The sequence below is a fragment of the Bos taurus genome, chromosome 16 (genome assembly GCF_002263795.3).
Source record: "Bos taurus isolate L1 Dominette 01449 registration number 42190680 breed Hereford chromosome 16, ARS-UCD2.0, whole genome shotgun sequence".
Classification (NCBI taxonomy): Eukaryota; Metazoa; Chordata; class Mammalia; order Artiodactyla; family Bovidae; genus Bos; species Bos taurus.
In genome coordinates, this window is record NC_037343.1 from 49,461,033 (window position 1) to 49,473,663 (window position 12,631).

Genomic DNA, 12,631 nt, shown 5'->3' on the forward strand with positions numbered 1-12,631 from the left:
CGTTGCTCGGTCACTAAGTTGTGTCCGACTCTTTGCGACCCCCTGGACTGTAGCAGGCCAGATTCCTCTGTCCTTCACTATCTGCTAGAGCTTGCTCAAATTCATGTTCATTAAGTCAGCGATGGCATCCAACCATCTCGTCCTCTTTCATCCCCTTCTCCTCCTGCCTTCAATCTTTCCCAGCATCAGGGTCTTTTCCAACGAGTCAGCTCTTCGAATCAGGTGGCTAAAATATTGGAGTTTCAGCTTCAGCATCAGTCCTTCCAATGAATATTCAGGACTGATTTCCTTTAGGATGGACTGGCTTCATCTCCTTGTTGTCCAAGGGACTCTAAAGAATCTTCAGATTTGAATGCATCAATTCTTCTGCTCTTGACCTTCTTTATGGTCCAGGTCTCACATCTGTACATGACTACAGGAGAAACCATAGCTTTGACTAGACGGAGCTTTGTCTGCAAAGTGATGTCTCTGCTTTTTAATGCACTGTCTAGGTTTGTCTTAATTTATCTTTATCTAGTATCATAAATCGGAGAAGGCAATGGCACCCCACTCCAGTACTCTTGCCTAGAGAATCCCATGGATGGAGGAGCCTGGTAGGCTGCAGTCCATGGGGTCGCTAAGAGTCGGACATGACTGATCGACTTCCCTTTCACTTTCATGCATTGGAGAAGGAAATGGCAACCCACTCCAGTGTTCTTGCCTGGAGAATCCCAGGGACAGGGGAGCCTGGTGGGCTTCCGTCTATGAGGTCGAGCAGAGTCAGACACAACTGAATCGACTTAGCAGCAGCAGCAGTATCATAAATGGAGAAGGCAATGGCACCCCACTTCAGTACTCTTGCCTGGAAAATCCCATGGATGGAGGAGCCTGGTGGGCTGCAGTCCATGGGGTTGCTAAGAGTCGGACACGACTGAGCGACTTCACTTTCATTTTTCACTTTCATGCATTGGAGAAGGAAATGGCAACCCACTCCAGTGTTCTTGCCTGCAGAATCCCAGGGACGGGGGAGCCTGGTTAGGTCTATGGGGTCGCACAGAGTCGGACACGACTGAAGCAACTTAGCAGCAGCAGCAGTATCATAAATAGCCGCTGGTCATTTCTTGTGACCTGGTCTCTACTGACCTCAGAGAAGGAGAGCGGACTCTGAGGTCCAAGACCTGGGTAACCTCTAGGTACTTCTTAGTTCAAGAAGCTTAGGCCCTGGTCCCTCTGGGCCTCCGTTTCCTCACCTGTCAAATGGTCAGATTGGGTCTGTCTCACAGGCAGCTCTAGGACTTGCTCCTGGGTCCACGGAGCTCTCAGGGCACCAGTGCTAACGTGCAGCAGGATGAGTGGTCTGGAGGGCTTCCTGAAGGAGGGGGGCCTGTGGGTTAGGCTTGGAGGTGCAGGTGGACCTGGTGGCCTTTCCAGGTGGGAGCAAGGCAGGGGCAGAGGAGCAGAGTGGAAGGAGGTAGTCGGTTTGGCCTGGAGGAACTGGTGGGGACAGACGGCGGAGAAGGTTCAGCCTGGAATCAGAGACTTAGGGTTCCCCTCTGAGCTGTCTGGAATAACCTGGAACCTGGGGAGGGGCAGCCCTGGGGACCTAGGCTGGCCTGCCCCTCCCCCCACCCACTCTCTGCAGGGAGAGGTGTCCGTGGTCCTGCCTGGAGCCTCAGGCCCAGGCCTCCTTCTTTGAAGGAAGGAGCCCGATCCCCACAGGAGCAGGGAGTGGGCGGGTGGGGTCCTAGGAGTGGCCCTAAGTGGCTTTGGGTTCTTGAGGGGGAGGCCCTGGTCTCTGCCAGGAGGCCTTGGGAGCAGGCGGCTCCCCCTGAGGGCATGAGGGTGAGAGGCAGGCCCACGGGTCTTGAGCTCCTGGCCTTGGCTCAAGGATGACTTTGTTTCTAAACTGGGATAATTGATGAATGGAGAGGAAGCCGCCCCCGGGCTGCCTTCAGTGGTGCCCACTGTATCCGAGGGTGGGAGACTGACCCCTGGCTCGAGGTCCAGACACCGCCAAGGGCTGCTCTTGGCCACTGGCCGGGACCAGGCCTGGGACCTGGCTCTCCTCTGCCTGACGGGTGTGCAGAGCTGCCACCTCCCCCAGGCCCCTTGCCCTGCTCTGCCCTCCCCTTGCCCCCACCGTGGTGGGCACTGTGGCCTTTGGCTCTCACACACGCCCGATTTAGCTACACTGAACCCCTCCTTTGAGGACAGTTCCCGAAATCTCCAGGGAGATTTTTCCACTCCCTGCGGGAGCTGGCGCTGGGCGTCTGCTGGTGGCCATTGGGATGAATGGAGGGGTGGGTGGCTGTGGCCGTGCCCTCTGGCCCTGCTGGCCTGACCATCAGCTGGGACAGGTGTGGTTGCTGCCCTGTACTCGGGGGTCCGTGTCTCTGCAGGGCAGCGGGTCTACAGACCGCCTGCTCCAGGACAGTCCGGGGACCCCCACAGGCAGACTCCTAACTCCTTTCAAAGCATCTGACTCTGGGAAGGGGCTTCGTGTTCGCTCCGCGAATCCTTTAATTACCAGGTTCGTCCCTTGCCCACCCCCAACCACCCACAAAGGCGCCTCTGTCTTTCCGATGACTGTTCTCCAGGCCTGCTCTGCACACAGTGGGGCTGTGGGCCTCTCCCAGGGCTGGCCTCTGAGATGCGGTGGTCTTCTAATGATGTAATTACAGCAGGATCCACCAAGAGGCAGGCCTTCTGGGGCCCCGGGGGCCTGTGAGCTCGCCCCCTACCCGCCCCATGCCTTCCCCCTGGGTGTTTGGTAAGTGGATGGCACAACTGCCCCTGCCCACGCAGGACCTACCATCTGGGCAGGATGGAGGCTGGGTCTGCAGAGAAAGACAAGGCCTCCCAGCCTTGCTTGCCCAGGGCTGCCCCAGGCTGGAGCCCCGCCCATCCTCCTGGGTGGGCTCCTGAAAGGACCGTGGGAACCTGCCCTCTGGCTTTCCCTGGCCTCGGCCACAGAGCTTGTCCGTGCCCCTGGGAACTGTCCCAGACCCTCCCAGTGAAATGCCTTCTGGGCTGCAGGGGCCTTCCTGGGCGTTCCCTGGTGGGCTGGGGGCTTGTCCCATTTTACAGATGAGACCACTGAGCCCTGGCAGTTCCTGAGTTGCCAGGGTCAGTGATATGCTCAGGGTGGGCAGACAGTTTCTCAGTCCCAGCAGGGCAGGGTGGGTTGCGGGTGGAGGTCCTGCTGGGGTGAGGGAGCCTGGGGAGTTTGTGGGGCATCTATGCAGCCTGCGTGCCCATTGTGGGTCCCCTGACTGCTGCTGCCTTGGGACTGACAAGAATTGGGGTGCAGGAGCCCTGGGTGTGTTGGGGCTGAGGGGCCGTGCCTGGGCTTCTGGCTGACCTTTTCTGGTAGTCTGCTGGGCTGGTAAAGCCAGGCAGCTGCCCACTTGCCAAGGGGCTGCGGTGCCCAATTTTCTAGCCACTGGCTGGCTGCGGTGGGTGGCTTGGCACTTTCTATTCTGGACACAGGAATGGCTTGGCCATGCTGTGTGGGCAGGGGTGGGGGCCCAGAGACCCCTCTCTGCTCAGACGCCGCTTGCTGGTCCTCCTGCACCCACACTGGCTCAGGCTTTCTCTGCAAGGGAGGGGAGCAGAGGAGCCCAGCTGAGGAGCAGGAGCTCGATTAGACCAGGGCCTGCCCCCACCTCCCCCGCTGAGGCCTCATGGCCCTGTGTGCTGGGCTGGGTGGGGACATCCATGCCAGGAGGGGCTGAAGGCTGGGCATCAGGGGCAGCGTGCATCTGTGGTGGGGCACAGGGGCAGTGGAGGGGGCTGGAGGGGCCCCAGGAGGGGAGTGTGGTGTATGGGGGTCCCTTTGCTTGGGGGTTCTTGGCCTGGGCACTAGGGAGAGGCTCTCACAGGCAGGCCATGGGTCACTGCTCTCCGAGAATCGTGTGTGGAAGGGAACTCACGCATGAAGCCTGAGCCCACCTTCCAGCCCCGTGTGGACACACCATCCTGCTCTGGCTGAAGGGGCGCCTTCCGAGGACCCCCTGGGGTATCCAGGACCATGGTCCATGCCCCCTACTGTGTCAGGCCCCCTTCTCATTACCCCAGAAGCCTTCTCCTCCCCCCACAGTGGGAGCTTCTGTGGTTGGCACTCACTGCTCACCCTGGAGCCCTGGCACTTTAAATAAGTCAATAAAATGTAGCAGCTGCAGAGCAGAGCTGTTAGTCTCAATTCCTGGAGAATTCCTGTCTGGGGCCATCCGGTGCTCAGGAGCCTGTTTTGGGGCTGGTGCTGCCTCCCCCAGCAGTTGGACCCCTCGGCTCGGGTGACCACACTCCTGTCCCCCAGTCCGACGGTGCCGAGATTTCGTGCAGGGGCCTCTGAGGCAGCGGGCCCTGGAGAGCCGAGAGCTCCCGATGCTTGCTGGGCTCCTGGACGGACGTCTCATCCCTGTGTCCACTCTTCCTGCGGTGCCCGCCTGCCGAGCGCTGGCCGCCAGGATTGTAGTTGTTGTCGTTCAGTTGCTAATTTGTGTCTGACTCTTTGTGACCCCATGGACTGCAGCACACCAGGCTCCCCTGTCCTTCACTGTCTCCCTGAGTTTGCTCAAATTCATGTCCATTGAGTCCTGTGGTGCAAAGTCCAGGAAAGACCCCGACTGCCCACTTCCAGGATTCCTGGGGCCGTGCCTGCCTCCGTGTCCTGGCAGGATAATTAATGAGGGGTCTGTGAGTGCAGGAGCTGGCATCCTGGAATCTGTCTCGGGTTCTGGCAGCCCCCCGCATTCCAGAGCAGGGCCTGGCCTCTGAGCCCTGGTCGGACTGAGGCCTGGGCAGCATCGCACGGAGCCTGGCCAGCTGATTACGGGCAGTAACCGCAGGAGGAGGAGGTGGCGGCCAAGGGCGCTGACAGCCTGCTAGACTGGTCTCCAGCCGCGGCTGGTGCGGAGGAGCTGCTGTCCAGGTCGATCTCCCAGCCAACATCTGCTGTGCTGGGAACCAGGAGCGGCGGAGGGAGGCGTCACCCACCATTCAGGGTCAGGGCGAGGTTAGCCATCCGCGGAGGCTAGCCCGCCCTGGAATCAGGGGTCTCCGCACCGAGGAGGTCTCACCCCCACCGAGCCCCAGGCTGCTGCCTGTCCTGCTGCTGTTGAGGTCCCACAGGACCACGAGGCCAGAAGTGGGCACCAGCCGTTCCTGGAGCAGGATGTGGGACAGGTGGCCCACACGCCCATGCACAGCTGTGATCGCCCCAACCCTGACTGGGGACCCTCCCCCCTCCCCAGGAAACCACAGTGCATGATGGCGTGTGCAGACCACAGTATGTGAACCTGGAGGTGAGGAGACCCGGACAGTTCGGTCCCACACGTCATTTCGGAATGCTCTCAGACAGCATGAACTGGGCTTGCCAATGTCCTGGCTGTGCCTTTGTCATCCGTGGGCTCCTGTCCAAAGGGCTGGCAGTGCCCTTCCTGCTCAGGGAAAGGGAGGGCGTGTTGGCAGCACACTCGGTCAGGACCACCGGACTGTTCACCGGGAAAAGCTGAGCTCCTCTCCGGCCAGCGCGTCCCCGACGGCGGCCATCCCACACAAAGGGTGCGGCCACACGGCCCCTGGACGTTTGCGCTCCAGCTGCGTCCAGGGAGGAGGGTGGGGCAGACGGCATTGTCAGTGCTGGCAGGGCCTCAGGGGCCCGCCTGTGTCCCATGGGACTCTCGAATCCCCTGGGCCTTTCTGCCATTCCTGGGGACTGGCTCCAGTGCCTGGACTTTGGGTCTGCCCGCCTGGAGGTCAGGACAGCAGGTCTGGGAGCTCAGGCCTCCCTCGGGGCTCCCTCTGGGTGTCACTGGTTACTGCGTTTGTTGAGGGGCCGTAGGGGAGGTTCAGCATCAGAACCCCAGCTCCCAGTCCCAGCTGTCTGCTCCCCCCGGCACTCCCGCGTGGCCCCTTCTTCCTGGTCCCTCCCGTGGGGCATGCTCACCCCCCGAGGACGGTGAGGACGACCTCACCTTACAGCCTTAGTGCCTGCTCCCACACCTCTGGATCAGCCCCTCCCTTGGGCCGTCCTCCAGGCTGAGGGCAGGCAGGCTGGACACGAGGGCAGGCCAGCTCTGGGCTGGATTCAGGACTGACCTCCACCTCGCAGGGTGATTGAGCTGCTCTCCCTGTGGCTGGGCCTCTCTGGGTGCCCCCCGGGAGCTGAGGGACCACGGGCGGGTGGAGGTGCCTGTGGAAGAGGTGGCACCGATGAGGCTGCCGGTGCCCAGTGCAGGCCTCCAGCCCGTACCAGGGCCTTCCTCCTGCACCCCAGCTGGGAGGGTGGCTGGGCATTCAGGGCTCACCCTGCCTGACCCCAGGGTGGGGGAACTGTGTGCATGGTCGTCACCCTCTAGACACCATGAGAGCTCCAGGACTGGGTGCCCAGGTGCATGTAGCTCCGTGGGTGCTCACACTTTCTCAGCTAAACTCCAACCCGGGGAGGGAGGTTCAGGATGGGGAACACATGTACACCCGTGGTGGATGCATGTTGATGTATGGCAAAACCAATACAATATTGTAAAGTAAATAATAATAATAATAATTAAAAAAATAAACTCCAACCCGACTAGCTCCCTACCCCAGCCAGAGCTGGTCTGCCCTCGTGTCCCACTCTGCTAGTAGGGTTTCCAAGGGCCCACCCTCCTGCCCCGTCTTGCCTCTGAGAGACTTGGCTCAGGCTGAGCCGGGCGGCCTGCTTGTTGCCTGGCTGAGCTGCAGAGGGGGCAGGTGTGGATGCAGCAGGGTTGCAGACTGTGCTGGCTGCTCTGCTCACAGCCCCCCGGCCCTCCTGCCTCCAGGAGCACATACCATGTTGGCTGAGCGTCTGGGTTCCCACGGGAGAGGGAAGGTGTCGGGGCTTCTGGCTCTTTCTGTGGCTCATGGTGGGGACGCCCCACCTCAACTCACCAGCCCCAGGATGTACTTATTGGATTCACAGACACAGAGCCGTCAGGAAGAGCCCCGAGTGCCTGGGCCTTCAGGTTGGAGGACCTGAACTTGGGCCCCAGTCTGTCACATCCCAGTCTTCCTGGTGGGCTGTGGGACGGTGTGTCTGGCTCAGGCAGCCAGCAGGGTACAGAGCCTGAGTGGTGGGGTGAGTGGTCTTCACTGTGTCTCTCTGTCCCCGTGGGTGCGATGACGTCTCTAGGGACTAGGAGGGCCATCCTGGGAGGCCTGGGAAATGCTGGCCATCATGTGGTTAAGCACCTGCTGTGACACCTGGAAAGCAGGGGGGCTCATTCCTACACAATGTGGCCAGATGGGGAGCCTCTGGGCTCTGGCTTGGAGGGTCCTAGGTGGTGTGTCCTGTGACCTGGGAGCCTGGGACTGCTGGAGTGCCTGGAGGCTGGCCCTCCCTTGGCCCCAGAGGTCACAGACACGCCCGCTCCCCTGGCCCCAGAGGTCACACACTTGCCTGCTCCCCTGTTGCCCAGGCCCTGGAGGTCACAGACACATGTGCTCCTGGTGAGGGTGGACAAAGGCAGGCGGATGGCATTGGGGTGGGGGCCGAATGTCCTCAGGAGTGGCATGGGTGCCCACTGCTCCTCATCTCAGACCCCCAGTCAGGTGGGGATGAGGGGAGTGTCGGAAAGGCTGCACCTCACAGACAAAGTCATCCCACCTGGCTCCCAGCAGCAGGTGTGGAGGGGCCTAACTTGTGCCATTTCCAAGGCCAGGGCTCCGGAAATGGAGCAGAGAGCTGGGCCCCATGCCTTAGACAGCTGCCTTGCATGACTCCTGAGCAGGGCACTTCCCCAGGGGGTGGGGACTTGATTTCCCCTGATGCTGTGGGGTGCTACTTCTTCCGGGTGGCTGCTCCAGCCTGAGAGCCTAGGCCCCAGGTCAGAAGTGGCCAATGGATGCTGCCCAGTCCAAGCCCCTCCTTTTACAAACTAAATGTTGCACAGAGAGAGGGCACATCTGCCCAGGGGCCCTCTCTGTGTGTGCTCATGGAGGGCAGGTGGTCCCTGCTGGGCCCTCTGCACTATTTGGATGGATGGATGGATCCATCCAGTGGACGGATGATGGATGGATGGATGGGTGGATGACTAACATGGGGATCTGTGGCTAGGTCCACTGCATACCTGCCGACACCTTGTTCTCTTCCTCTGGACCCACTGGGGTGGGCAACTGGAAAGTGATGGAGGACCCAAGGTGGGTGGGTGAGATCAGACTCTGGCCAGGAAGATGCCACCCGTGTGCCAAGGGGCACATGCCCAGTGGGATGAGAGGGTGGGCAGCTGGCCCTGTGCGCTGAGCGGTGTCCACCTGGGCTTCACCCCGTGCGAGGCAGGTGTCGTGCACAGGGGCCAGGCCTTGCATTCCTGACCTTTCTCTGTTAGGCACTGGCCTTGGCCCCCAGCTGGTGCCGGCTTCTGAGGGTGGTCCTGGCTCTTGGAGCCCCTAGAGGAGTTGGGGGGAATCCCAGGGACTGGCTGGGAATGTGGGCACCCAAGCACACAGGGCCTCTTCTCCCCCCACTGTGGACCCCCAGACTCTCAACCCGGGGCTGCCAGCTGCCCCCAGGGACTCTCAGCCCTGCCTGCCCTCCCAAGGCCTCCGTGGCTAGAGGTAGGCCCAGAAAGAACAGCCCAGGCGTGAGGGATCCCAGAGCCTCCTGGAAGGGCTCCTGCCCCAGCTTGGGGGTGGTGCAGGGAGGAGGGGCCCACCTGCTCTCCCCTCGGGGTGGTGCACTGGCGCCCCCTGGTGGCAGTGACATGCCAGCACAGGCGCAGGGGGCTGCCTGGAATTTGCGGTCAAAGGTGAGTGCCAGCTCCTCCACTCCCTTTGCCATCCCTGCAGGGGATGCTGGTGTCACCTGTGATGGCTGCCGAGGGACACAGCTGGGAAAGAGAGGCTGAGACCTTGGCGAGGAGTCCAGGGGCACGAGTGTGGAGGGGCGGTCTGGGTGCACGGCCTGCACTCAGTCATGCACTCACTGGTTCATTCATTCATTCATCCATCCGCCCCAGCAGTCATTGAACCGTCCAGGCCCCATGCCAGGGACTCAGCTGTGCAGGGGGGCCAGTGCAACCCTGGCGGCTGGGTCACTGAGGCCTGCTGGGGCATGACCGGGCGTCCCTCAGCGATCTTGCTTGCTGCACATTTGTGGTGCGTGTGCTTCCGTCAGGATGCTGAGAGCTTTGCCTCGGGACGGGGGGGCAGGCTTCCGAGTACTGAGGCTGGAAGTCAGGCAGCCATGGTGGCTCGTGCCGGGGCCAGGCTGGTGGCCAATGTGACCCCGGTCCAGGGCAGAAAGACTGAGGAGTCAGTGCAGAGGGAGAGGAGGTCCCTGTGTGTCCAGGCGAGGAGAGGCTCCATGTGAAAGAAAGAGGGGGCTCCTGAGGTCTGGTCCAGGAGATAGGGTGGAGAGCAGCGATTTCTGAACTCGTGGAGAACAGGGTGGGAGCAGTTGGTGGGAACGTGGGGCTTCTACTTAGGCCTCTGTGCCAGGAGGGGCCGTCTGGCCAAGGGGTTTTGCCCCAGGTCCTGGGGAGGAGCAGGCATCTGGATGTGTGCCTGGGAGAGGCCACAGCCTTCCCTTCTCAGACGTGGAGGGCACTGCAGGGCTCGGGCTGCCAGATGCACCAGCCACTCTCCAGTCTGTGTGCCGATCTGCAGGGTGGAGGCTGGACTCGCTGGCCCGCTCGGGCCCCGTGGATTCTAACACTCAGAGCATTGGCTCACTTCTCCTCCTCGGGGCTGTCTGGAAGCTGCAGGAGGGCTCTTTGCAGAAAACAGAACTTCCGCTCAAATCCAGATCTCAGATGAAGTAATCATCACTGTTGAATGTTCCTTCGCTCAGCAAGCATTCTTCCAAATTTATTTGTTGACTTTTATCATGTGCCAGGCACAGCTGGGGGTTGGCCATGCCGTGGCTGTTGAGCCGACATGGCCTGATCTCAGGGACCTTCAGGTCACGGGGGTCAGAAATCCCACTGCCAGAGGTGTGATGGAGGCTGTGAAGGGGACGTGTAAGCTGGACCTGGCCCAGGGTCAGGGCGAGGCAGCCACCCTGCAGGAAATCCCCAAACCCTCCATGTGTCCATCTGTCTGAGCCCGTAGCTCTGGGATCTGTTGGCACCAAGTGTGGGGCTTAACACCAGGTCCTGCAGGGGACCCCTCTGGGGAGCCTTCCTGGCCAGGACCCGGAGCTCTTGGGGAGAGCGAGCGGCCCGCCGGAGAATGAGGCCCGGGAGGGGCCAGCTCCCTCCTTAGGAGCCAGCCTCCTGTCTGGACAGCGGCAGGTCTGGTTGAGGGGCTCCCAGCAGGGCAGAGGCTTGGCTGGCCAGAGGCTTAAGAGTGTCCAGGCCCTGGATTTCACACCAGGGTTTGGAGCCCAGCCTAGCGCTCTGGCCCCAGGGTGACTGGGCTTCCGCTGGGGCCCCAGCCCGGTTCCCGGCAGGGTTCTGAGCTCTGCTTCAGGAAATGATAGAGAAATGCCAGTCCCCCCCTGCCTGCCCCCACCACAGTTCTTCCTGATCTTGACTTAGAAAGAGGCAAAGAGAGGGCACTACACTCTGTCGTCCAGAGCAGAAGGTGTCCAGTGTTGGGGCCCTTCCTCCATGGTCAGGACCATGCTGTGCAGGCCACTGGGCTCGGGACTAGAGGGGCTCTGGGGGACCTCACACAAGCTCAGGAATCAGAGTTCTTGGTACAGAGAGAGAGATGCAGACACACCCAACGCGTGAACACAGGCACACACCCACATGTGCACACGCATGCACCCACTCCTGCACACACACATGCGGAGGGCACGTGCTGAGAGTGTGCCAGGCTCAGCGCACACCACCCTCCCCAGCCTCGCCTCCTGCCGTGGGGCAGCTCAGAAGCAGAGGCAGAGGCCGGCCTCCGGCTGCAGCCCCATCCCTTCCACCAGAGCATGAAACGGCCCAGGAACTCGGCCGTGGAGGGGGAGTGGAGACCTGGACATTGGGGAACCAAGGAATGTTCTTGGCTCCCTTCTGGGCCTTTTACATTTTGTCTTGTTTTCTGGGAAACAAATGGAAAAAATATCCCCGTTCCCACATTTTTGGAGGCTGATTTGTATAAACAGACCAGACCCGATAACTTTCAGAGTAAACAGAGAAACTGTCCGAAGTTGGGCCCTGGGGCCTGGGCCGAGGGCAGGGGGGTGACGGAGCCCTTCTGGTCCTGCCGGGGCTGCTCCACGTCCTTAAGGGCCTTAATGATGATAACTTCATGCCTGTGAGGGTCCTGCTCGAGCACCTTCCGCCTGACCTCCCATGATACCTGCCCCCAACCCCATCTTGGGCCTGGGGGGCTGGCTGGACCGGTGGTGGGAGTCCCCCCTTAGCCCTTGTGCCCCCTCCCTTCACTGGGTTCCCCAAAGCTCCCCAAAGCCTGAAGTTCCTTCGTCCTCCACGGAGCCAGTGGCAAGGAAGCGGTATCCCATTCTGAAGGCCATCTCTCCTGCCGGGTGGGGTCTGCTCTGCACCCCCTGCCCACTAGAGGCAAGTACTTTGTGAGAACTGGCAGCCTCACCTGACCCTGAGCCACCTTTGCACCGGGGGCGCACTGAGCAGCCAAGAGCTGAGCCTGCCTTGCAGGGAACAGGAGAGGCCTGGGGGAGGGGAGCCCAGTGGTGGGCAGCCCAAGCCAACCACCCACTCTTGACCTGCCCCTGTGACCTTCTCCCAGAGGGGACCACCTGCTGACCCTGAAACCCAGAGCAGGTGAGGCCTGTCTGACTGTTTCTGGGCGACCCAATCTTGGTTTCCATGGTTGCCCTGGAAATCACAGATGGGGAGGGGGTTGACTGGCCCTGGGAAGGAATCCTTGACCCTCGGGAAGCTCTCCCCTGGGAAAAACTTGTGAGCAGCTCAGTGTTCTCAGACGCATGCTCTGAAGCGAAGAAAGTGCGTCCGAGGAGGATACGTGCTGTGTGCTTCCAGCCAGCGACATTTGGGAAAAGGCAAAACCGTGGAGGCAGCACAAAGATGGGTGGCTGCCAGGATCTGGGGGAGGGGAAGGCCAGGTGGAGCACAGAGGGCGTTCAGGACAGTAAAGCTCCTCCATACTTTGCTGTCATAGTGGATCCATGACCCCATGCATCTGTCAAACCCACAGGACATCCAGCAGCAAGAGCGCTGCTCGTGCAAACTGCCAGCGTTAGTTAATAATGGCATCTCGGTGCGGGTCCATGTACTGCAACAAATGTAGGCACAAAGTGGGATGTTAGCGATAAAGTCGTGTGCACCGGGGAGATGAGATTACAGAGAACGCTCTGTGCTTTCTGCTCAGTTTTTCCAAAAACGTGAAACTGCTCTAAGAAATAAAATCTATTAACTCCAAACAAAAGATGAAGAAAGAGCCCAGCCTTCTGGACCTTGGGGACTGGCCTTGCCTGACCCCGTCCTGAGAATGCCCCCCTCTCCTTGGAGGGGCTGGAGCCTCAATTTCTTTCTGTGCTTTATTTGGGTTTTCTTGGCATATTGCTTAGTGCACCTTCAGAAGCCTCACTTACTTTGTCCCCTGAGGACGGGCTCCACGGTTTCTGGTTCCCTGTCTGGTCCCCTCTTTCCTTAAGAGCCACTGGTTTGTAATTGTCATTGTTATAGACATCTGGAAGTTGAACTGAGGGATCAAGCGTCCAGGGTCCCAGTGCTGTCCATCTAAAGCC

General features: G+C 60.5%; 1 protein-coding gene and 1 non-coding gene across 5 annotated transcripts in view; both read left to right on the forward strand.

Moving 5' to 3' along the window:
- The window catches only part of MEGF6 (multiple EGF like domains 6), a 102,146-nt gene that overhangs the window by 24,481 nt on the left and 65,034 nt on the right, over positions 1 to 12,631 (forward strand). The window lies entirely within an intron of this gene.
- On the forward strand, positions 11,651 to 11,745 carry MIR551A (microRNA mir-551a). Its single transcript, NR_031182.1, has one exon. It is a non-coding gene; the product is annotated as a microRNA mir-551a (primary transcript).